General features: G+C 33.9%; 1 long non-coding RNA gene across 1 annotated transcript; it reads right to left on the bottom strand.

Moving 5' to 3' along the window:
- Positions 1–3913: 3913 nt before the first annotated feature.
- Positions 3914–4333, bottom strand: LOC143596836 (uncharacterized). The gene is made up of 2 exons (XR_013146789.1): positions 4068–4333; positions 3914–3982 (listed from the first exon to the last, which is right to left on the bottom strand). It is a non-coding gene; the product is annotated as an uncharacterized LOC143596836 (long non-coding RNA).
- Positions 4334–25701: the final 21368 nt, after the last annotated feature.

Here is a 25701-nt window from a genome sequence, read left to right as displayed (position 1 = left end):
TTGGCAATGGCCATGGGGTGCACCTCTGTCAGGTGCACACCGTGCCTCTCTAGGACACGGTACACAAACTTTGTCAACGGAAACCTAAGGTTCCCGTAGACAAAGAATGCAGCATAAACCCCGATCTTGCCACTAGGGGCATCGTACACAGTATGGTGGGGTTCAGGAAACTCAGGCTCGAGAGACTCGAGCATGAACTTCCTGATGATATACTGGTACAGATCGACGGGAAGAGAGCACTGGCATTCGCCAGCAGTCTTCTGGTCATCAGCATCATGAGAAGACATGGTGGAAGAAGGACGAAAAGAGATTTCAGGGTAATGCTTTACTGAACAGAAAAATCTGCCGGAAATTACTTAAGAAGAAGAGATGAAAGTGGAAAGTGTGAATTGCAAATAACCCTCTCCCCCTTTATATAGTAATCGCAATTAACGCGGTGAATTTAATGCGGAGGAGAGAGAAATCAAATGTGCAATGAAACTATGACACGTGGCAAAAAGCAAGCTGGCAACAGCTGTGGAAAGGACGTGTGCCAGTAAATTCGCGGCCACGCGCCCGAAAAATCGCTCCCACGCGCCTGAAAAAGCGACTGGAATGACCATGTTCTGTCACGTCACCATAACTTCCTGCACGTTCTGACACAGTCAGAAGAAACCGTCGCACGACGTTTCAAAGGTTTGGACTTATCTTTTCACCAACCTTTCGAATTTCAAAATTCAAAATTTAAAAAGAAGCGGGAAAATACCCCCTTACCTTGGCGAACAAGTAACCATAAGACGGATGCGGGTACAGTGTTAAGGCAAAACCCTTCACATACCTAGCACCCGCAGGGAATTGAAGCCAAGAAAACCTTGGCGAACAAGTAACCATAAGACGGATGCGGGTACAGTGTAAAGGCAAAACCCTTCACATACCTAGCACCCGCAGGGAATTGAAGCCAAGAAAACCTTGGCGAACAAGTAACCATAAGACGGATGCGGGTACAGTGTTAAGGCAAAACCCTTCACATACCTAGCACCCGCAGGGAATTGAAGCCAAGTACCTCGGCAACCAAGTAACTATAAGACAGGTGCGGGTACAGTGTAAAGGCAAAACCCTTCACATACCTAGCACCCGCAGGGAATTGACGCCAGGAATACCTTGAGAGTAAAGTAACCGTAAGACGAGCGCAGGTACAGTGTTAAGGCAAAACCCTTCACATACCTAGCGCTCCGCTGGGAATTGAAACCAAGAAGGATCTTCTGGGCAATGCTTGCGGAAACGGAAATAGCATCCCCGCATAGCGGGAACATCGAGAACTACGTTGTTTGAAGCTCCAGGATGGAATTGGTGGTCTTAACATAATTGATCACTATGTTCAAAACTACCAAAACCTCATGGAAAATACATACAACTGGGACTCAATGCTCCTGACTTGCGAGGAGGTTACAGACCTACCCGCATCATACCCAAAGACCAAGCAGGAAACTCGGGCATTTCTGCAAGTGACAAGGACTTCCGCGGAAAGAATCCCCATGGAAAACCTTACAAAACCCTTTTCAAAACCCTTTGCTCAAGTCCAAAAGTTCACCTCACTTCATTAAACACTCATGAGAAGAACATTGGACTGGGGGGACTTGAAGAGGTAGGTCCCAGCAGAGCCCAGTTGGGCCCGCAAGACTCACCTTAAACAGGGACGTCTGCGCAGAGACCAACTGGATCCGCAGGACCAACCATGCTCAGAGAAGTGACGTCCTTACGCGCAGTATGCAAGCTGGTCCCGCAGGAAATGCCCCCCATGGTGAAGGACTCCGCCTGTTCCCGCAGCCTCGGATACAAGCCATGAGGGAAGGCCACCCCACGCAGCATGGCTACACGCACAAGGCACTTAGCTCTCAATCGTTCAGTGTCACCTGAAGGAATGAGCCAAGCCGGGAGCAATCTCGCACAGAGGCGGGAGGGGGAATACTCCCGCCCAAATAAGCCAGTCCGTATACTGAAGGATCTTTTACTGTACCTGACGAGGTATGGGCAAAAGATCTGATCAGAGATGCGACAGCTCACTGACAGCAGCATGGCAGACAGCACGCCACAGCACTGTGACCAATAGCCGCCGCCTACCCACCAACTCCTGCCATACCACGTGCCTAGCCTGTAGTTGGCAGAAGAGGAAGAGTGCACGACACGCCTGCTCTGTGTCAGACGCTACCTATCCACCACTCACAGGCAGGGCACGTGCATAGGTTACAGTTGGTAGCGTGTTGGGCCGGCTAAACCCCTTGGAAACCTACCTTCGGCTATAAATACCACAAATGGTATGATCATCTCATCTTATCATATCTTACTACATTATCATCATATTATACCTGATATCTGCTCTAGCAATCTCTTAAAATACTTTTATATTTAAAGAGCAATCTAGTCTGATTCTCACGCCGGAGGGTGGTCACAAGGAGGAACCCCCCCCTTCTCAGTGACGAGCTCACGGTGTCTGTTTTGCAGGTTATCAGAAGAACCATCTTCCAAGGGTCTAACCCCTCGTGGGAAACATCTCTCCAACCCCCAGGTTACCAGTAACCTGCCCGGGGTCCGGTTAGTGTTTCTTCAATAAATATAATAAATGTAAAGATCAAACATGAAAGTGTTATTGCTGAGAAAATATAACCTAATTCGTTAAGAACACACTCAAAGCGAGGAAAACCAGCGTGAAGAACGTTTGTTTGCATTGTTGTACCATGTAAAGATTAAATGAAAAACCATTATGATTTATTTCTAAAATGTACTTTCTAATTATATAATAACTAGTAACATACCCGCGTGCGTTGCGCCGCGCTAAAATGTGAAAAAGATTTACGTGTTGCACCAGGATTCCGGTACGAACTCGACGCAAACAAACAATAATGTTCTATATGAGACTAAAAATTTAAAAATGACCTTGTCTTTCATTAGTCATTAGCCCCTTGGGGCAATCCAGGCCATGCTTGATTAACCTGGAAACCAAAATATAAGGTTCAGAAGTTTGATGGAGTCACATGCGCTCCATAAGGACTTTTAATCTTTGTTGCAATTCTAATTTCTAGCATGTTTAGCAAGACCTAAAAGTATATATATATATATGCATACACATGCGTATATATAATAAAACCCGAATACCCCGACTTACCCAACCTGATTAAATGTAAAACTATGGAAACCTGGCTTGATGTATTCCTAAACTCAATCGGGTCAAATTCAGTTATCAATTACGGTTAAGATTGACACTGGGTTAAATAAAAAAGGAATAAAGAAATTAATAGCTTGAGTTTCGGGTCTATTTAGGTAATCGATTATGGCTAAAAAGTATAAAAGGTTTTGGGTTTGTTAAAATCAGTTTACGGGCTATTTCGGGTCAGGTAAGAAGGATGTTGTTCACTCAGGTTTCTTGTGACTTGGGGTGGGGTTCGGCAATTGAGTTCGGGCCGGGTAAACATTCTTACTCAAGCTATGAGCTTCTTTTTCCTTTCATTTTTATGTTGACCCGGTGTGGTTGTTAACCGTAATCCAACACCAGAACTGACCCAGAAGCAACCGACATAAACTCGAATATCGAGTCCAACCCATCTAACCAAACCTATTAACACAATTCCATGTTATTCACCATTTGTGAATATGAATGTACATATATGCGTATACAAATACATGTATGCCATGCAGTTTATAAATGATGATTTCTTTAATTCATGAAAACAACATTATTTATAATAGTAATTCTTCTTTAATGACTTATTTTAATAGAAGAGATTACAAATACGATCCAAGGGAAAAAAAGATTGAATTTCAAGTTTAATAGCCTGAGACATCTTGCAGACATGTCATGGATGGATAAAAAAACTTGCTTAATACGTCATAAAAACTTAAACTTGAAACACATTGTTCCTAAGTAAAATGCAAGACATACCCAACACAATTGAAATGGCCCTTTTGAACTACCTGTGCTTTCTAGTTTCTACCTTCACCCGATTTTCTGCACATAAAAAAACAGAGAAACATAAACATATTAATAAACCTAAGTAAAATGTAAGATTTGTATGAAAAGAAATTCAGCACACCCAACAAAAAGGTATTCGACCTTTTACAAACGACTGGTAAAAGTTCAAACTCTGATTCGCCATCTAAAATGTCAACCAAACCTGCAAGGTTCAACAAAACTAAACTGCAAATTAAAATCAAATTAAAAAAAGTAGTCGATCTGTAATGCGAAATGTTTAATTCATGTGTGTACGGTGAATACTAAGTAATCTGAACCGAGAAAGCTACTCCGGGATTGGCTAAGGAATCATATTATTTCCAGTTATCTTTTTATATCACACTCTATTTTCTGCCTGGCTGCAACATCAACACAAAATCCTTTAAAATCCCTCGAAAACAGCTTTATAAATTGCGATTTAGCTCACAATAGTAGCACTAAAAGTACACAGGTAGTAATTTAAAATCAATAGTTTTTTAAAGAAAAATGGTAGTCCTTGATTTAAGTAGCTTGCAGCCTATATATCTTTTAATTATACAAGATTACAGAGTAAATTAAAAGAAAAAAAACCTGATATTATATATATATATTTAAAAGGCATGTTTCCTTACTCTCACATGAAACACTGTAGCTCATATGTACAAACTATCAAGCATACTTTATAAGTAGTTGATGCATGTTTGAAATCCACGTTGCATGTTGATTTTCACCCACGTGTTCATATCGTGGCCACTTTTCCTTTTCGAAGCATCGAGATGAGTACTGTGTAGAGAATATAGATAAAAAAAAGGCTTCTCTACCGCTCCAAATCAGCAACTGAGTTGAGTAGAAGAGGACGGCGGAAATCGGTCCCGGTCACGACTTCCTGTGATCGGTGAACACTCGGTTGCCAATCAAACGCATCGACTGAGGCGACGACGTTTGTTAACGGTGGCATGCAATGGATTAGTGTCTAATTTGAAGGTGGAATCAACCATTATCTTAGGTGTGTTGTTGTTTGTAACTCATTTTGGTTTTCTTAATCTTAATCGCTGTTATAGTTATGTTTCTTTGCTATCTTTTAGCCTAATTAATTTTAGGTATAATTTGTTGCATGTCATTTGAAACCAAAAAAGTTTAATTCATTTGGTTTTCACCTCAATTCACTAATTTGCGATAGTTGTAATGCCTTTGTTGCATAGGTTTATCTTCTCTCTCTACTTGGAGTTAGTAATCAAAGTGTTCGATTAATTGGTTTTGGACTAATATATATGCTGTTTTTATTTATTGATGTAACATTTCGTATTTTTCGTATTTGTATTCATTTAAGTTTAAATCGATTCGGGAACTAATTTGGATCTTCCGAACTATTTAAAACTTGTATTTATTGGTATTTAACTTGGTTTAACTTATTTTATAATTTCATAACTTTCAATTATGTCAAATAGCCCTTAGAAACCTTTAAAATCGCTTAAAACTGCTAAGAATTGCATTTTTGGGAACTACAGGGACTAGTTTTGCCAATTCTTTCCTATTTTCGATTAAATTAACGAAACTTAAACTCCAAGAAATGTTATAGCTGGTCAAATTTCGTTTTCTTGGTGTCCAAGCCAAATTTTGTTAGTTATTGTACTAGATTTTCTCATTAAATAGCTTATTTTGTTTCCTAATTTATTTTTAGCATCCAAATCGCTTATTTTTGGCATAAATCGAGTAAATTAAGGTCCAAGAAAAGGATTATAACTAAAATACAACTTCTAATTCGTTTCCCTCTGCCCAAGATCAGATCTTTATGAATCTTTTCATGATTCTTTTATTTAAATCACATATACTTGCTTAAACGAGTAAAAAGCCCATAAATAGTTCGTTTTTGTAATCTCTATATAAACAACCCTTAATCTCCTACCATAACACTTTACACAAATCCTAGATGAGCCTCTCCAAACGTCACCCTCTCTGCCATACTCCATCTTCTTCGGTTTTTGCATTATTGTTGAAGATACACGCTTAATCGGTTGACTTTGCTTATGTACCGACCTTTGACTCTTCGTTGTGGTTGATTCTTTCACTTTCCGGGTAAGTTGTAAACATAGAAATTGTTCATTAACATTCCCTAGTCAATAACCTTAAATGAATTTTGGTGGTTGAAGGGTGTTGACTGGTCAAATCGTTGAAAACTCGTTAAAGGGCAAAATAGTCAACAAGTTTGACTATCCGTTTTCTCATACTTCTGGTCGGATTCAACGTTCGGTCCAGAAGACTTTTATTCTCGTAACATAATTTTAAGGCTACTGACCAAAACCTGACTTCCGACTCGCTGTTCGGATTCTGGTCAGTACCAGCTCGCTTAAATCTTAAAACAAACATAACTTGAGTTCTAAACGTCCGTTTAGATTGATTCCAGCGGCCATGAGTTATTTTTATTTATATTATCATATTCTAAAATCTAATATTCTGAATTATATATATCATTTGACATGTAGTGGACGACTCGCTTATTCTTTAGCTCGTTTAATCGTATTTAGTAATCGCTTAAGGTGAGTTTATCATTCCCCTATTTTACTCAATTTTCATAAACTTTTTGGGGACATATGCGTACGTATCCGTATTTCGTACTATATATATATATGTATTCAAACAAATACATATGTGTTATTGTGAGTGATTTAATCAAACATACGTGCTACTTGCTTACTTGTGTTACCATTCAATCAATCGTATATTGGGATTACTATTCAGTCAATCATATAGCGTGTGTTCCTGCTGGTGATCAACGCCCGGTTCGCTTGGAAATGGTCTACATACTTGTTTGTGGTTTGATTTTATTTACCGCACTTATCACGTTATGCTTATTTATATTGTTGTGTCAAAACTGGTGATATTCTCACTCAATTTTATGTTGACAAAACTCCATTTTCTACGCATATGCGGGTTGCTTGTATTGAAGATTGAAGTTTGGGCATTTAGACAAGACCTTAGGATATGATCAAGATAAACATTATTTGAGCTTATATTCATATATGTGAATTGTTTGTTATAATTGGATAATGTTTGTATTATTTGAATAAAATAATTAATTAGATATTGTCACATTTTATATATGATAGTATCTTCGAGCTGTGAGCAATCGGATCACGCCCCGGCATTTCAGCCTTAGGTTGGGTGTGACAATTGATTTGTAGTTTATATTTGCTACCTTTTGGAGGAGATTATATTAAGGTTTATACACATTCAGTCAGATTTCTTCACTTAATGTTAGATGCATTAATATGTTTGGCTCTTCTTCATTGATATGTAGCCAATCTCACATGAAGATTAAAATACTTGCATATAAATTTATAAAGTAAAAGTAGGTTGTATATATAACCTTACCTCTTTATAAAAACAGAATTATGTCAAATATTCGGAAACTATTTAATATTAATATTGATGAATGGTGTTTGGATTAGTAGTTATTCCAATTTAAAGCATCACATTAGGTTACTTTATTTATCTCAATAATCTGGTATTCATGTTCCTGAACCTTCTCTAATTCTAAGTATTTTGATCATAGATGTTTAGAATATCACAATCATAATCAGCTCTTGCCAAACCTTTTAAATTGACAATATTTAACTGGCCGCACTCTCAATTCGCCTCGCAACATTTGCTTCCAAAAGTCATGGAAAAAGGCCACAAAACGAACAGTCAGGTATTAGACCATAACGAGCAAACTCTAAACTAAAGGCTTTCTAACACCAACTCTTATTCTAACGCAAGCATATAGGAACTCAACAAGAAATGCAAGCTATCTAAACCAAAACAATCAACTTTTTGGAAACACCTTTTGACCATGGATTGAACAAATGTAACCAATAAAGTCAACCTCGGGTTCAAGAACAAGCCTTTTAGCCATGGAATGAAGAAACATGCTTGCTTTTGAAAAATACACAAGACTAACCAAAGATAAATATGTTCGTAAAAACCAGAAGGTGGATAAATATGTAAGTAAAAACCAGAAGGTGGATAACTATGCATGTGAAAAACAAACTTCTAACCAACCAAGCATACATTGCCTTAACAATATTACTTCCTTGCAATGCAAATGATCTTATGAACATGTCTAATAAACGCAGAATCTGGCACCAACTCGGCCCGTCGCATCGCGTGGGTACGATTACTAGTACTATTTATTTAGAACCTGAAACGGTGTTACTCCTTAGTAATGCAACCGTTAAGATTTGATCTGAGAAAAATCGAGATGACATGCTATAAAAGAAGACGGCATACTGTTAGATTTGTACACTTTCCTCGACCTCAAACTACAAAATCAATTAGCTCTATCTTCGCCTAACAAAATTCTAGTGAAACGACTTGGTCGAATCTGCCGTTGGAGTAGAAGACAAAATGGTATTCCTGGCTGCCGTGCTTCAAATTAACATCGAGCGAAAGGGAATTTCTGAAGGAAAGTAAAGAAAAAAGGCAAACGGAATTATTTTGTAATGGACAAACACTCCATGTTGAGAACACGTGTAAGTATGAAAGGTTTGGCAAACTCAGAACCTGCAGCACTCTACTCTTGGTTCTACTCTATGCAATAAAAACTGTACTACAAAATGGATAGTGATTTTTGTGTCCGCCACTGACATTACTAATTAAAATATATATATATATATATATATATATATATATATATAATAACCAAATGCACATATACCTCTTCATCAACCACGATCATTTCAATAGAGTATCACTGTTAAGGATTATTGTACATGGGTTGTTTCCATAACCAGATGACCTGAACCTTGACCGTATAGTCAAGACGAGATAAGTCTAAGTTCTTCAAGTAGGTTATGTTACCGAGTGAAGACAAGCTATATTAGAAATAAATGTTTATCAATAATATTAAAACAAGTAAATAAATAAAAAATGAAATCAGAAAAATTACAATAATTAACTTTGAAACAACATAACAAAACATTAACTATAGATGATATCTAAGGCCTGAATTATTTTATAAATATTAACAAAGTTGAATACAAAATTTGAACATAGCACTTAAACATTGCATTAACTATGTTGATGTAGATGACATGAAACTTGAAAAAGAAAATAAACATGAGTAGAGAAAAGTACCTGGGTTCCATGATTTCACTGGTTTTGGTTCATGTAAAAAGTGAATTAATAAAAAAGTGAAGGGATGGTGTGAAAAAAAAGATGGAAGAATGGTGGTATTTATAGTGTTAAAGAGTAATAAAGCAAAACAACTATTTTAGTTATCTATATTACCTATAAAACATATTGGATGGACAAAATGGTAAATTGACCCCTTTAAGACGCCATAAAGAGACGCCACTAAATTTAATTTAGGTCACCGGCTTTTTCATCAGGCGACGTTACAATTCACCTCTGGTGAGGTTAGCATTCAATTGCAATCAATACTATGGTGCAGCCATGGATGCAGCAATGGATAAGTACTTTTAATTCCGGATTAACAGCCTGGTGAAATAACTCTTGCGACCCTTCCTTTACACACATTAATCATCATTTTGGTGCAATCAATTGATTGCTTTCAAAATTGAACGATTATGTTATTGATTTCGTATTGAATGCAATCAAGGTCGGTTACAATCAATTTCAACTCAATCTCATAAATTTATTCCAATCGGTATTTAGTTATCCCAGTGGAACGAAATTCAATTGCATCATGTCCCTGTCGTTCGTCTTCGGTAATCGATTCCAGGTTAGTGATCTCAACCCGGTTAATTTTAGTTCTTGAAAGGAACGATGAAAAGATGCATTCTGTATTTGATTATTTATATATGTATGCTTAATGTGAAATTTCCGATTGTGGTAATTTTGGTATAGATAGATTTGGTTGGCATCACATGCATTTTGGAAAATTGGTGTACTTTTGTTCGTTTGTAATAGTGTGCTTCCTTCATGGATACTCAGTTTTTTTGAAATCTGTTATTTTTGATAATTGATTATTGCAGCATCAAAAGATTCTTCTTTTCCATATTTTGATAATTTGAAACTTGTTCTTAGTGATCTGTCTTTGCATCCTATTACCCGATCCTGTTTTTAGAACCGTTACATATTTGAGAGATGGTGTCGTAAAACATCACACAATTGGACCTTTTTATTGGTAAATTGGTTAAAAGTGTCTTTTCTGTCTTTGTTAACTCTCAAGTAATGTAAGGCCCCGTTACCGGTAACCCTACTTTGGTGTTGGATTTACTCATAAACACAGTTCTAAATATCAGAGTTAATTAAAACTTTTGGTGGAATACTTAACAATGAACATTCTTACACAACATAAGTACTTTTCTTAAACAAAATACATTAAGTCTTTTACAAATCATGAATAACACGTGAATCTTCCGTCTTCGATGCCAGTCTTCATCTAGCTGCCAGATGTCCCTCCTCAAGCAACCTGCCTCATCCTACTCACCTGCGTGCATACTAAAAGTTAGCTATGCTGAGTGAGTTATAGTTTAACAAGTTACAAGATTATTCTTACATGTTTGTACCCGTAGGTACCGTTCTTGCCATTGTCCTATTCTTGTTTCCTTTCGTCTTACATTCACATTACTTTATTCTTTCATTTATAAATAATTATTCTTACGCATTCTTTTATTTACAACAAACATTACTTGCATTGTTCTTACATTATTCTTACACTTTCTTACAAACATACAGTTATTCTTACATTCTTACACAGATATTATAAGGGTCTGCCACCCGACCTCTTGCACAGATATTATAAGGGTCTGCCACCCGACCTCTTGCACCGACATCATAGAGTCAGCCACTTTATTCTTGCCCAGGTTTTATAAGGGCCTATCGCCCTGACTCTTACTATTCTTGCCCAGGTATTATAAGGTAGTGTTTGTTATGATGCAATGAGGGAAGGAATGAAATGACTCATTCAAAGATAATGAAATTAGGCATGTTTGGTTTAAGGATGGAAAGAAATCAACCATTACCAAGGGAATGGGATTCCTTTGATTTCATTCATCCCAACCTCCCTTCTTTCATTTTCATTCCTGGCCATTCTATTTTTGGTTTCCTTACTTATAACAAAATGTATTCTATTCCTTCATTGTTTCCTATTTACCAATGAACATAAGATAATGATTTACTTCATTTTTATATGGTAACCAAACAAAGCAATGGAATGGTAATGATCCATTTCATTCCCTCCTTCATTCCATTCCCTTCTCCATTCCATTTCTCTTTAATTCCATTACCCCATACCAAACAGACCCTAAGGGTCTGCCACCCTGACTCTTACATCACATTCTTACTTGACTCTTTCGATCATGTTAAGTTAACAAACTAAGTACATACAAGTTCTTACAACTTTCTTTCATTCTAGCAACAATCATTCGCATTAATCATACACATATATATGTTACTAGTCTTACAAGTATGCACACAGCCCCGAAAACATTTCAAAGAGAATTGGGGCTAAAACTCACCTGGAGTCGTTCCTTTTGGAGTTTATGGTTACACCTCTTCTCAGCTGAGCACGGCTAACTGTTTCACAAGTTACGAGCGTCAGTTATCTATTTCTTCTACTTTTTACATCTAGGTTAATGAAACCCTTAACTAACGGGGGTCCGGGGGCAGCGCCCCTGGTAGCGGGGTCTAGGGGCGGCAGCCCCTAGCAGGGTCCAAGGGGCAGAGCCCCTGGCTGGGGTTGAATTTCGTGTTTATATTTTCATTAATAGGTCCTTTATCAAAAACGCATCAGAAAATGAATTTCGTGAGATTTCGCATGGAATTTCGCTTCGCATTCCATTTCGCTTCGCATGGGAAAGTTTCGATTCGCATGGGAACGTTTCGCTTCGCATGGCCCTTTTCGCTTCGCAAGGGTTATTTCGCTTCGCATGGCGTGCGATGCGAAATTCTTGGATTTCGCATGGTATGCGATGTGGAAGCCGTTTCGTGCGAAATAAATCTCCTTTTTGTCATTTTTACCATTTTAAGGCCATTTTCCTCCAAGACCCTTCCTTAGGACTCGATTCTACCGTTTTTATGGGTTTTGGGTTGTACCAACTTTGTATACCCGTGTTTTTCATGGTCCGACCATCACCTTTTTGTTATATGACACACCCGTGAGGTAAAAACTCACCAAGTTTATGTTTTTCGTACATTTCACAACCCGATCTGTCATTTTATCTGTTTGCATGTCAATTCTACCACAAAACTTAACCTTTTAAACTAAAACTCACCTTTTGCTTCTGGGTTCGAGTTCAGATCTGGACAATACGTAGATCTGGACGTGCTCTTCCTATTTGAAGACTCTTGCACACAAAATCTTCCTCACTTTAACCCGGATTTGGGTTCGGGTCTTGAGAGAGAGTATGTGTGTGTTCTAGGGTGTGTGTGTGTGTGTGTTGTGGGAAGAAATGGTGAAAGGATGGGAGGAATGACCTTATATAGAAGGCTATGGGCCCCACCACCCACTTACCTTACCAAACCCAATCCTTATCCAAATATAAACACGCACACAATTAAACGAACGACACACACGTAACAATAAATTCTCTTTTATTTATTAATCTCGAAATACGGATGTTACATTGTTACTGAATGCAGACTATGATCTCAAAACTTAATGATTTCAAGCAGCACGGAGAGAGATATAGATCATGGGATCCAACCAGGTACATATTATATCTCGGTTCTTTATAATAGGTCTTAGATTCCATTAATTGCGTAAACCATTCATGTTATTTACTCTATAGGCAATAAAATTCATTGTCCAATTGGTTTAGATGTTGTCTGACTCACGCCTTACCAATGAACTGCAGTATTTGGATCTCATACTGGGCACAGGTTTGTACTTGTTTCTGTCAATATAAGTTATAACTTCGGTTTATCTTATTTTATTTAATCAAAAATTTTATGAACAATAACAGAACCTATGGATTTGATTAACAATAAGGAAGTTGCTTACGGAATTTGAGTGACTTAGGGTCAAGACATAAGTTTTTTAAATAACTAATGCCTTAAATTTATGCTTTGAATAACCATTTTATCACAATCTATTTTATTTTGAAATAAGCAAAAATTTAAAATGTAATACGAGTTTCTTAGTTTCTTAAATAACTAATTCCTTAAGTCATGCTTAGAATAACCATATTATCACAATCTGTTTTATTTTTAAATAAGAAGAAATTTAAAATGTAATACGAGTTTCTTTTTTATTTTCGTACATTTCGGGTGATGTTACAGGCTAACCAGCCTCTAGGGTAGAAGATAGCATCACGCCTCAATGTAGGGATGCGCTTGGGATGGTACGAGTAACGACCGGTACTGATCCCAAAGATCCCGATCCCAAAAAATTGAAATATTTGGTAACTGTACCGATACCGAAATTTTCAGTTCGGTACCGAAATGTTCGGTTCGGTACCAATATTTTGTGCAAAATTAGAAAATGCCGGTACTGTACCGAACCATACCGTACCAAAACTCAAAAGGTGGTACAGACGGTACCATAATCCCATTGTATCAGTGGAGGAACCTTTTGATCAAGATAGATAGATGATTGGGAGCATTTTGCAAAGATGACAATAGAAACCTGCGAGCATGTTCAGATCGTTTGTGATCATCTCCTTATTTTGGAGCATTATACTTTATGCAGTTTTCGGTTTTCTTTTAATCTGTTTCGTGTAGTTTGTTTGAGTAGGCAATCAAGGAGTAATAATCTGATAATAGTGTATCCCAAATATTTTAGCTCAAATGCATAATAATTATTTAACAAAAATATTTAGACCCAAACATTTCAAATACGATAAATGCCGTAAGTTTTCATAACCAAATGGCTCGAATAACTTTTTTTAACCAAAAGGAAAATATGTCAAATGATTAATTTTTTCAAAATGGTTAGTTTCGGTTATAACTTATCCTTAACGGGTCAAATAACAAACATGGAAAGATGTCAAACGGGTCAAAGTCAAAGGTGTAGTTTTTAATGCTTAGTTAGGTGAATTTCATTTGCGGTTTGAAAATACAATATGTACACATATATAATGAGAAGATTAACTTCATAACGACTAAATTATACAACGTTGACAGAATCTCTTATGTTCTTCTTTACTTAAGTTAATCATTATATTGATGCTAGGTTTTATCGATTGTGACTTCTAATTTTGTTTGACATTTGTAGACTAGATGATCAGATATTTATAATTTTTAGATAATTAGGATAGGTAACTGGATGCATTTTGAAATTTTCTTCTTGTTTACTTAAATTAATCATGATATTGTTGACAAAAGGGCACATGCAAAAACGGATTTTTTAAAAATGTACTGTTTGACTTTTGGGAATCAAATGGACTGGTAACAGATGGTGGTGTTTCCAACAAAATAACTTTGCCAGTAATCATAAAAGTTTCTTCTATGCAAAATTCTACTTATAAAACTTCAAGTTTCCATAAATTATTGCGGAGGTAGGGGTGTTCACGGTCCGGTTTTCGCGATTTTAGGTCAAACCGTTAGTAACGGTTTTTTATTTTCGTAAAACAAAACCGAACCGTTGAACTCTTAAACCGAACCAAACCGAATCGTTAATAACGGTTTGGTTCCGATTTGGTTTCGCGGTTTGGTCTTATTCAGTCTTTATACAATATGTCCAAAATAATTCATGATATGTAAATATTGTACAACTCACAATAATTTATATAATTTAACAAACAACTGATTTTTACCTTTCTAAGATCTCATTTAAGAAAATAAAAAACCAATTAAAGTTTCTTGCATTTCCGATTTGGGCTTAGCCCACTTTTTTTGTTTACTATCAGTATTTGTAAATATTTAGTAATGTATATGTGCACACACATAGATATATATATATATATATATATATCAAAATACTATATATGTCTAGTTATAAATTTATATAAACATATATATTATGAAATATTTAAAAAATATATATAAATAAATCATACGGTCCGGTCCGGTTTTATGCGGTTGGTTTCGGTTCAAACTGTAAACCAAACCGTTCACTACGGTTTGGAAATTTTCAAACCAACCGACCGAGAGTAAAAAAAAAAAACCAACCGCGAAACCAAACCGTGAACGGTTTGGAAATTTTCAAACCAACCGACCGAGAGTAAAAAAAAAAAACCAACCGCGAAACCAAACCGATGGCCGGTTTGGGCGGTTTCACGGTTTCGAACCGAATCATGAACACCCCTAGCAGGAGGTACTCGGTGGCTAAACAAGATGTTAACCATGAAGAAACCTGCTAGGCCACCAACAAGATGTTTTAGCATGTATATTTGTCAAATTCTTTTTATGATGTATGACTGATTGAAATAGGTGAGTTTTGTTTATTAGTGGTTGGTTCTATAACCTTTTTAACTTCTCTGGTCTACATGTGATAAACTCAAGATAAAGTAGTTTGCTTCTTTTTTGTGTTATCAAATAATTTTTATTATCAAACTTGGGAGTATTATAGGCGACATCCATCGGCATGAGTTGTTAACACCAGAGATGAATTTGACCAATTACTTGAAAAAAGATAACTACAAATTGAGTTTTAGGGAGGTTAGTTAATCTATATGTTTAATTACTATACTCATAATATGGACTGATTGTAGGCTTTAGATTTGCTGTTACCAAATGCTCGGGTCAAAACATGCATGGGTAGATTTCGGACCCGAGTAATACAACATGTGATACGCTAATGAAAGACACTCAAACAAACAAAAAATTAACAACTGTATACAGCTTTTGGTATCGTAAACTATACGGAATCCAATTTTTACTATCGAAAATATCGGTAACAAAACAAGCTGCTACTAACTGAATCGCAATTGTGTCCCCACTGCAACGCGCGGACACTCTTACTAATGTATCAAAAAGCATGAACTTAAATTTGTGTTGGTAATCGTGCTTATGTATTTTTTGGTGAAAATGTTTCAAAACTTGGATAGATGGATAATAAACTTAGTTTAAGGTTTTTGAATACATGAAAGTAAGTGAGGTATTTAGAGCATAATGTTTTAAATTATTGTGGTGTAAAGTCTTGAAAGATTTTAAAAAATGATTAAAGTAAATAGTTGATCATATGAAAAATACATATATCATATTAAGTAAATTGTGATATAACAACTTTTATAATTCCAAATATGTGTCTAAAAATATATATATGTCATTTTCAATTTGGTTATGGTATACAAAATCAAAGTTGTTTAAAATTAAGTTAATCATGAATAGTTGTATTGATAAGTGTGTTGGGTATAAAGTTTAATACATTTCTTGTGAAACTCTTTAAAACATTATAAACAATGAATAAGTCTCGATCTAAAGAGTTAACTAAATGAAATATTAAAACTTAAATGTTATCGTTTTATAAGTTTATTATTCAGGTTGAAAAACGTACTTGAATCCGAGTTGTGGAAGTCATATTCACAAAAATGTTGTTTTGCCTTGCTAGAGAAAAACCAACTGAATTGGAGGACTTCTGAACTTTTTAAGTTGCATTAAACAAGAATGAAAAATAAATATATCTTCTAAATACATAATTATTTAAACACTATATACTTTGTCACTGAATAATCAACTGTTGTAAGTTGTTTTAGTTTTGTTATGTGTTACCATCTCTAACTATTTTAGGTATGTATCCAAACCCATGAACTTAAGTCTGTGTTGGAAATTGTGTTGATGCATTTTTTGTTGAAAAGGATTGAAAAGATGGATAGGTTCCAATCAAGTATTTGTCAACCTTTTTATAATATGGATAATAAAAATATTCTAAGGTGTCGGAAGACATGAATGTAAGTGAGGTGTTTAGAGCATAAACTTTTAAACTATTTTGGTGCATAGTCTTAAAAAGATTAAAAAGAATAAATAAAGTAAGCAGTTGATAATAAGATAACTGCATATCTCATATTAAGTAAAAATTAGAATTTGACTACTTTTACAATTCCAAATATGTATGCAAAGTTTTTAAAAAAAAATGCAAAGTTGAAGTATCTTCTATAGAGTTTAAAAAGTATTTGATGTAGAGTTAAAAATATATATGTCATTTTTAATTTGAAAATGGTATATAGAATAAAAGTTGTTTAACAATTAATTTAACCACCAATGATTATATTAATAAGTGTGTTGGGTATAAAGTTTAAAACATTTTTTGGGCAAACTCTTTAAAACATTATAAACAATGAATAAGTCTTAATCTAAAGAGTTAACCATATGTAATATGAAAACTTAAATGTTGTAGTTTTATAAGTTTATTATTCAGGTTGAAAAAGTACTTAGAATCCGAGTTTTGGAATGCATATTCACAAAAATATTGTTTTGCCTTGGTAGAGAAAAAAACTACTAAGTTGGAGGACTTCTAAATATATGTCTTCTATATATTTAATTACTTAAGCACTCTTTACTTTATTATTGAATAATCAGCTGCTGTCAGTTGTTTGAGTTTTGTTATGTGTTACCATACCTAATTATTTTAGGTATGTATCCAATCCCATGAAGTTTAGTATGTATTGGTAATCGTGTTGATGCATTTTTTTGATGAAAATGTTTGAAAACATGGATAGGTCTCAATCAACTATTTAACCACAAGAATTTTGAACATGCATTGAAATGTTTACACAAAAAAGCTGATTATGGTTTTTAATAAGATGGATAATAAACCTTTTTTATAAGATGGATAATCTTACCGTTTTTCTTAAGGGTGAATATTTGAAAGAAATTTGAAAACGCATATATGTTAATAAACATAGATTTGATAATATTAGTATTTGAGATTTTGATATGTAAAAAAACAAACATAAATTTGATAATATTAGTATTTGAGATTATGATATGTAAAAATACAGAATTAGAAGATTTGATATCTTGAGTATACATAATGGCCAAGCAAACATAAATATTAGCAGGTTTAATATGAGATATGCGATTATAATGATTCAAACCGATTTTAGGATTAGCATCGTACTGGTATAGCAACCATCGTCGTTTTGTGATACTAGTAGAGTTGATTACATTTTTGGTACTTTGTTTTCTTCTATATCAAGCTTGTTGACCATGCACTCCCTCGTTTGCATTTGAAAAAATATATGAAATTAATAAAAATTAAACATTTTGATACAAAATAGTGCAATTAGTTAAAAGGAAATTAATAATCTTACCGCTTTCCTTAAGGGCGGGTATTTGAAAAACTTTTGAAAACACATATTTGTTAATAAATATAAATTTGATAATATTGGTACTTGAGATTTTGATATGTAAAAAAACAGAATTAGAAGATTTGATACCGAAATTAATAATCTTACCGCTTTCCTTAAGGGTGGGTATTTGAAAAACTTTTGAAAACACATATTTGTTAATAAATATAAATTTGATAATATTGGTACTTGAGATTTTGATATGTAAAAAAACAGAATTAGAAGATTTGATACCTTGAGTATGCATCATGGCCAAGGGCCTAGAAACATAAATATTAACATGTTTAATACGAGATATGCAATTATAATGATTTACATCAATTTTAGAATTAGCATTGTACCCGTATACCAGACATCGTTGTTCTGTGATCCTTAAGGCCGAATATTTGAAAGACTTTTTAATAGAAATATCTGTTAATATACATTAATTTTAAAACACATATCTGTTATAAAACATATCAAAACATCTCACACAAATTTAAAAAGGAAAATTGGAAATAAATAATCCCACATTTTGTGTATTGGCCGATAATAATCACATCTTTAAAAATCACTAGTAGCGGTCCCAACTTTCAACTATTTTTGTCTCAATGGTCCTCCGTTAAAAAACACTTAACACAGTTACATTTTTCCCGAGTTTCAAAACGATGTTTTAGGGCTTTTGATTGAAAGAACGATACGAGTCGACTAGTGTAAAACTTATCTCGAAACGGTGATCCAAACGATGAAACAATGTTTCAATTCGGGTGTTTTAATTCCCAATTAACAAAGAAATCAAGTCATTTGAATCATCGTTTCGAGATAAGTTTTGCATCAATCGAATCGTATCGTTCTTCCGATCAAAAGCCTTAAAAATCGGTTTGAAACTCAGGAAAAAACGTAACTGCGTTAACTGTTTTTTAACGGAGGACCATTGAGACAAAAATAGTTGAAAATTGGGACCGCCATTAGCGATTTTTAAAGTTGGGATTATTATCGGCCAATACATAAAAGTTGGGATAATTATCAGCCAATTTGTCATTTAAAAATAAAAAACTTAGTCAACAACTAAAAAAATTCAATAAACAAATAACATAACTCTATAACAGATATCATAAATTCAGAGTAATCGAAAACTATATCAAGATCGCAGATCCATCAACAAGAAATTAATTAATCTAGGTTTTAGTAAACTCTTAAATAATCATAAAGGTTGCAGATCTAATAGAAATTACCAATTAGAATCATATAAATCAAACCTAAAACAATACAAATCCACATGACCTAAAATTTAGAATTCATCAACCGACAACACAAAACACACAAAGTGAATTCAAACGAAAATAAATTCATGCCTGAAGATTGACAAACAGATCTTAAGTTGCTTCAACTTTTAATCTGGTTAGTGTGAAGAGGAGAAACAAAATCGGATAAGAGTAGAAAGGGAAAGCACATATAGATCTTTGGAAGGGGTTCACAAAACCCAGTTAAGAACATACAAATCCCGATTTGGAGAAGAAGAAAATGATTTGGAAAAGAAGAAGAGGATGAGTGAAAGCTAAGAAGAGGAGGCAGATGTGTGTTGATGTGTTTTAGGGTTTTACAAGAAGTATACGGTAGCAAGTAAACCAGGTTTTTTTAGTATGGATTCTAAGCTTGACACATCAGTTAGGTTGGTTGTATGGGTGACACATAAGCATAATGAGTGTAGAGGACAAGTGTCCAAAATATTTATATATATATACATGGGAGATTTCAAATGAGAACCCCTTTGAGTTTTAAGAACTCAAAAGAACTCAGTGTAACGATTTTTTTTTGCACATGCGTAATATATGTAAGTTACATACATGTAAAAAATTACAGAATTTTTTACGCACCAAGTCGACTTTTTACACATGTGTAACGGACGTAAAAGTTAGTGTAACCACTTACAACTTTATTCTCTCTCCTGCTTTGACTTTTTTGTGAGATTTAATCTCCATCACATATTCCAATCCATTTAATTAAATGTGTGGCATATAATGAAGTTCTTAAGTTCTTATAACTCAACATGGTTCTTAAAAAATCCCTTCCCTATATATATATATATTGTGAGGTTATAATAAAAGGACAATAAAGGAAAAAAAGAAATTCGAACCTTTAGAACTAGAAATTAATAATTTTTTTTATAAGAAATTTTATAACTGACAAATAAAAGGATTTAATTACAATAGAGAGACAGGTAGCGGGCAACAAGCTGCGCCGCTACCCCGTTTTGAATAGCAAAACCGATCCTACTAAAAACAAAGTTATCGTTCTTCAGCGTCGTTGAGTTACTGTGCACTACCCGCTGAACTCTTTTCAGAAACGTAGCAACATCGAGGGTAAGAGACCCAAATGTATATAAAGCAAAATGAATGAAGGCGTGTTAATTCTCAACGCACGCCTTCTCATGCTTAGCAACTTTTCCTGCTTCTGCCTTTAACACGACCTAGCTAGCAACAAGCCCGGTGTCCCTAAGCCCGACAAAAGGGGACGCCCCAGTAAGGTTCACCCAAGAATGCTATTATTTTGCCAAATCAATTACTATTACCAAAATTTGCATTCACCTTGTTGGAGAATCTTTATGGGCAAACTTTGTCTTCTCCGATTTTTATCCTTGATCTTCGTCAAATATTTAAAACACTATCAACTGATTTAGAATCAATCATAGCTTGTATAACACAATTGTGATTGGTAAGCAAAACATAGAAATAAGGGTTGAGTTATTCTACAAATGCCAACAAAAATGAGAAGTGTGAAAAGCTATAGTTGATTGACATATGTCAAGTGTGGACCAAAGGTAAAAGGTATAACATTAATAGTACATATTTTCTTTCTCCACATGCAAGTCACATGTCAATTCCTCCATCATTTTAAAACGTCCATAACTTTTTCATGCAACATTATTTTTTTTAAATTCATCATAATAACAAGCGTTTTTTTTATCTTTAATATGAGTATGACTTTGTTATATAAAAATTAAAAAAAAATTGCGTCATTATGTCTTTGTGTCTTTTCGTCATTGTGTCTTTCTGTTTGTTATTGTGTTTTGTTCATCATTGTGTCTTTCAAATCATCATTGTGTTTTTTTAAATGCTTATAATACGGTTGTGTAATAATAATACATAAATATAATGATAAAATAACAACAAATTATCTAATACATAAAACACAATGATGAATACATATTACACAATTACATGAAACGTAAAACATAGTGATGAATACATATAACACAATGACCTGAAATGTAAAGCACAATGGTGAATACACATAACACAATGACCTGAAACGTAAAACACAATGGAAACTACATATTACGCAATGACATGAACGTAATACACAATGACTAAAACACAATGATAAGTAGAAAGACAAATGATGAGCACAAAGACACAATGACAAACAAAAAGACACAATGACGTAATCTTTGTTTTAATTGTTATCTTTAATATGAGTATCAATTGATAACACAATTACCAAAATTTATAACACAATGCATAGGAAAACACAATTAAAAAGCATAATGAACAATCAATAACACAATATAAAAAACCCACTATTTTTTTTTAATTTTTATATAACAATATGATACTCATATTAAAGATAAAAAAACGTTTGTTATTATGGTGAATTTTTTTTTAAAAAAATAATGTTGCATGAAAAAATTATGGACGTTTTAAAATGATGGGTGAATTGACATGTGTCTTGCATGTAGAAAGAGAAAGTTAACAAAAGTGGGTTATTGTCTTTATGCGCTTCTCATCAATTTTTTTTTCTTAAATTAATCTCCACAATTCAAATCTACGATCAATGGATTAGATTTCTTTTCACCCTTCTCATTTTTGTTATCCTTTGTATTTTAACTTTACCCTAGAAATAAAATTGCCAATTTCAATTTATTCATCTTATTATTATAAAAACCACCTTGATTATGAAACTTTTTTCAATCACAAAAGACTGACATTGAACACTGAGTTGAAAAGAAAAATACAAAAGAAATCAATAAATGAAACTTTCACGTTTGTTTTTGTTTTCGATATATCCAAAATACCAAAATCATATCAAGAAATGTTTTGTTTTGGTCTAATCTTAATTTTGACAGTCATTTAAGATAAATAGATAATAATTATGGATTTTGTTGATAAATAATATTTTATTGTGTTTTAGCTAATCAGTTTTAGAACATTGTGTTTTTATTCATTATATTGTATTCGGTTTTAGTTCATCATTTTAACATATTGTGTTTTTGTTCATGACTCTAAAGTACTGTGTATTAGTTCATCACTATTATGTATGGTACGTTTGGTTTTTTAACAATTATAAAAAATATGTGAAGTGCACAATCGGATCAATTCATTTTTAAACAATTGTAGAAAATGTTGTTAGACAAGAATGCAATCAGTTTTGATGTTATAACTAACTTAGCCATTTTTCAGTAATGCTATTAGACAAGAATGCAATCAGTTGTAATATTTTTCAGGTAATGAAAATTGAAAGATGAAGCTTGCTTGATCACATAGGGGTTAAGACATAAAAGGCTTATATTAGGCCATATGCTATCATAGCGTCGTAGGGTGCTAGAGAGGCCACGTCGGAGGGCGCTAAAGTAGAACATGGTAACCTGCTGGTGCAGGTGGTAGCGTGGGGCGGTGGTCGGAGGGCAAGTCACGGGCGTGGGGCGGTGGTCGGAGGGCAAGTCACGGGCATGGGGGGTTGGAGAAGATGCTTTTCTTTAATTTTTTAATATTAAATATAGGGATGAGATCCGATACAAATAACATTAGCATACTAAACATACGAATAATTAAAGTAATTATTGTTTTAATCTAGAGTATTTATGTTATAAAAAATAAAATATTGTAATAATAATTACTCTAGTTCAAAAGTTATAAAGTAATGATAATTAGTCTAGTTTTAACATTATTAGTCTAGTTATTTGTATACTTCTTACTATAAAAGTCATCTATATTTGATCAAAACCTATTAAATATACGTCCATCAAATCATATTTACCTCAAAAGTAAAATCTTACCTTTCCATATTTTTAATAAAAATAAAGCATACAGTGTAATAAGAAACGGTGTTTATTATCTCTTTGATTTTTAATTTTTATATAATAAAGTATTTGTATTAATAGTGCTTGATTGATTATTTTTTTCGATTTATTGTTCCTCTATTTTAGTTTGAACTTTTTATTTTTTTAAAGTTTAATAACACTTTTATTTTTTTAGTTTTAAGTGTATTTCGTAACATAGGTTACATTTCTTAGTATATACATATCGTAAATAATAATAATTAAGTGATAATTACCTAATTAATAATCAAGCTCCCAACTAAGCTCCTTCCATTACATTCCTTTTGGGTATTTATGAGTGAGAAAAAATTGTGTCTACGTATCGTCTATGTGACGTCACTTTTTTCTCAACAAAGACTCTAATCAAGGCACCAAGCTCCCATAACACATAGTTTTATTTCTGGGTGTTCTTTTCTCGCAGTTGTCAGATTCTTTGCGTTCATTTATATTTGCTAGGATCCACTACAAACTCCCTAGGTTTCCGTCTAATTTAGTGATCTTCAAGTGTAGTATGCATCTCTGTCGATCATAATTTATATAAAAAAAACGAAGTATCGTAGTTATATAACGTCCCTCACAATGCCACATATCTACCATAAAATTATTTAGTAAAAACTCATAAAAAAATTTAATTAAAAAAATCTAAACGACGTTCATTTTTACTCTGAAGGATGATGTCAGCCATTGTTGATGACGCCAACCCTTTTATAATTAATATCAATGATAACAGCGCTTGTTTCATCTGAGGCTGTTCTTCGAGTGTTTAGACAATCGTTAGTAAGGATGTGAGATTAAATTGATGATGTGTATAACCAGTTCCTGTTTTTGTTTTTATTTTTATTTTTATTTTTATTTTTTTATATATTTTTTTATTCTAATTTTTTTTTGAATAATTCGTGTCTTAATTCATTTGTTGTTAAGATGGATTAGTTGAGGTTATTTTCTAACAATATTACACTTACCTATATTTTCATCAATAAATTAATAGTCTTTAGGTGAGCCTGAAAATTTTAATAATGTTTTTATTTTATGATAGCATGATTCTCCCTAATATGATCTTATTATTTTCTACAGACTAGAGATCCTCCTAAAATCACTCTACGCTACGAATGTTACTGCTGCTTATCTTTCAACTACAAATGTTAGGCTACTTGTTACGGATGATGTTAAACTTGTTATTTAAAGCACCACGTCATTGTCCTTATCCTGTAGAAACTGATGCTTTAACTAACACACTCCTTTGTTATGAACCTAGACCCAACTAACTAGCCCGGTCCACGGCCCAACAAATTAAATGCCACATTGAGAATGGGGACGCTAGATATAAACAAAGAAACAAAGAACAGTAGGTAATGAATATAGTAAAAGTGTATTGGTTTCTTCTTCCCATCTCCCTCTCTAATTATGTGGTTCTCCCATCCTCTTCTATTTTACCTGTTCGTATCTTGCTCTAGTTTTAACCATTTCATGAAAATAATAAAGATACAATCGATTAAAGTTTCACTAAATTGCTTATCTGAGTTGTGATTATATTGAATCACTTCACCCTTTAACAACGCGTTGTGGTTTAACTAAAAATACAGCCCCACCATATTCTTGTTAAAACATTTGGGCACACCATTTCCTTGTTAAGCATGTGAGCCCCCACTATTTTCTTATTAAAGCCCCGTTACCATGTTAACTACGCCCAAAAACACTCTGTCCTTAATGCCACGGTGCATGCACGTGGCATGGGGCCATGTCATCTTTTGCCAGCCTCAGTGACGGATCTAGGATTTTTTTCCCTGTGGGTTCACCTTTTTCGATCGGTTCTAATAACCGAACGTCAAATTTTTGGGTACGATCGGGTCGGGCCGGGAACATAATTAATTGAAAATGAGGATTCAAACGTCATTGAGTTTTCTTTTCAATAATTATTTCATTATCCCCATAATTCAAGTTTTAACAAAACTAATAAAATCACAAATTCATATTCATAGGTTCACAACAAATTCAACAAATGAACTTCAAATCCTACTTGCTCCAAATGCAACAATGGAAGTGTAAGATATTATACCCTTTAATTCAGAAACTCATCTCTACATACGTGGGCCGAATTTGCATATTTTACTCCAAAAGGATAATCTGTATATTTAACCTACTAAAATTTAAGAGCATTCATTTTTTTAAAATAAAATGTTTTTAGTTGTCGGAATCAATAATTTTAAAGCTATTGCATGGATGAGACATTTAATATACAGATAGTAATTTTAATATATATAGCTAATAGTTTTATTCTCAAGACGAATTAACGCTTTAAGTTTATGGAAACCAAAAAAATGATTGCAATAATAATTGAAGTCAACAAGATTCGAACCCGTGAATTCAGAAAACAAAAACACAAAGGCTCAAGCCGCTTAACCACTGCACCACTTTCATTTTGTTGTACATGTTCATTTCAATTTTATTTATGGGTTCACTCATATTTTTCTTATGTATTTTCTATT

This window comes from Bidens hawaiensis, unplaced genomic scaffold, assembly GCF_021521415.1.
Source record: "Bidens hawaiensis isolate Kalapana, Puna unplaced genomic scaffold, B.hawaiensis_p1.1 tig00047044_1, whole genome shotgun sequence".
NCBI lineage: Eukaryota > Viridiplantae > Streptophyta > Magnoliopsida > Asterales > Asteraceae > Bidens > Bidens hawaiensis.
The sequence above is the reverse complement of the archived record's forward strand: the minus strand, read 5'-3'. Positions and strand labels throughout refer to the sequence as shown.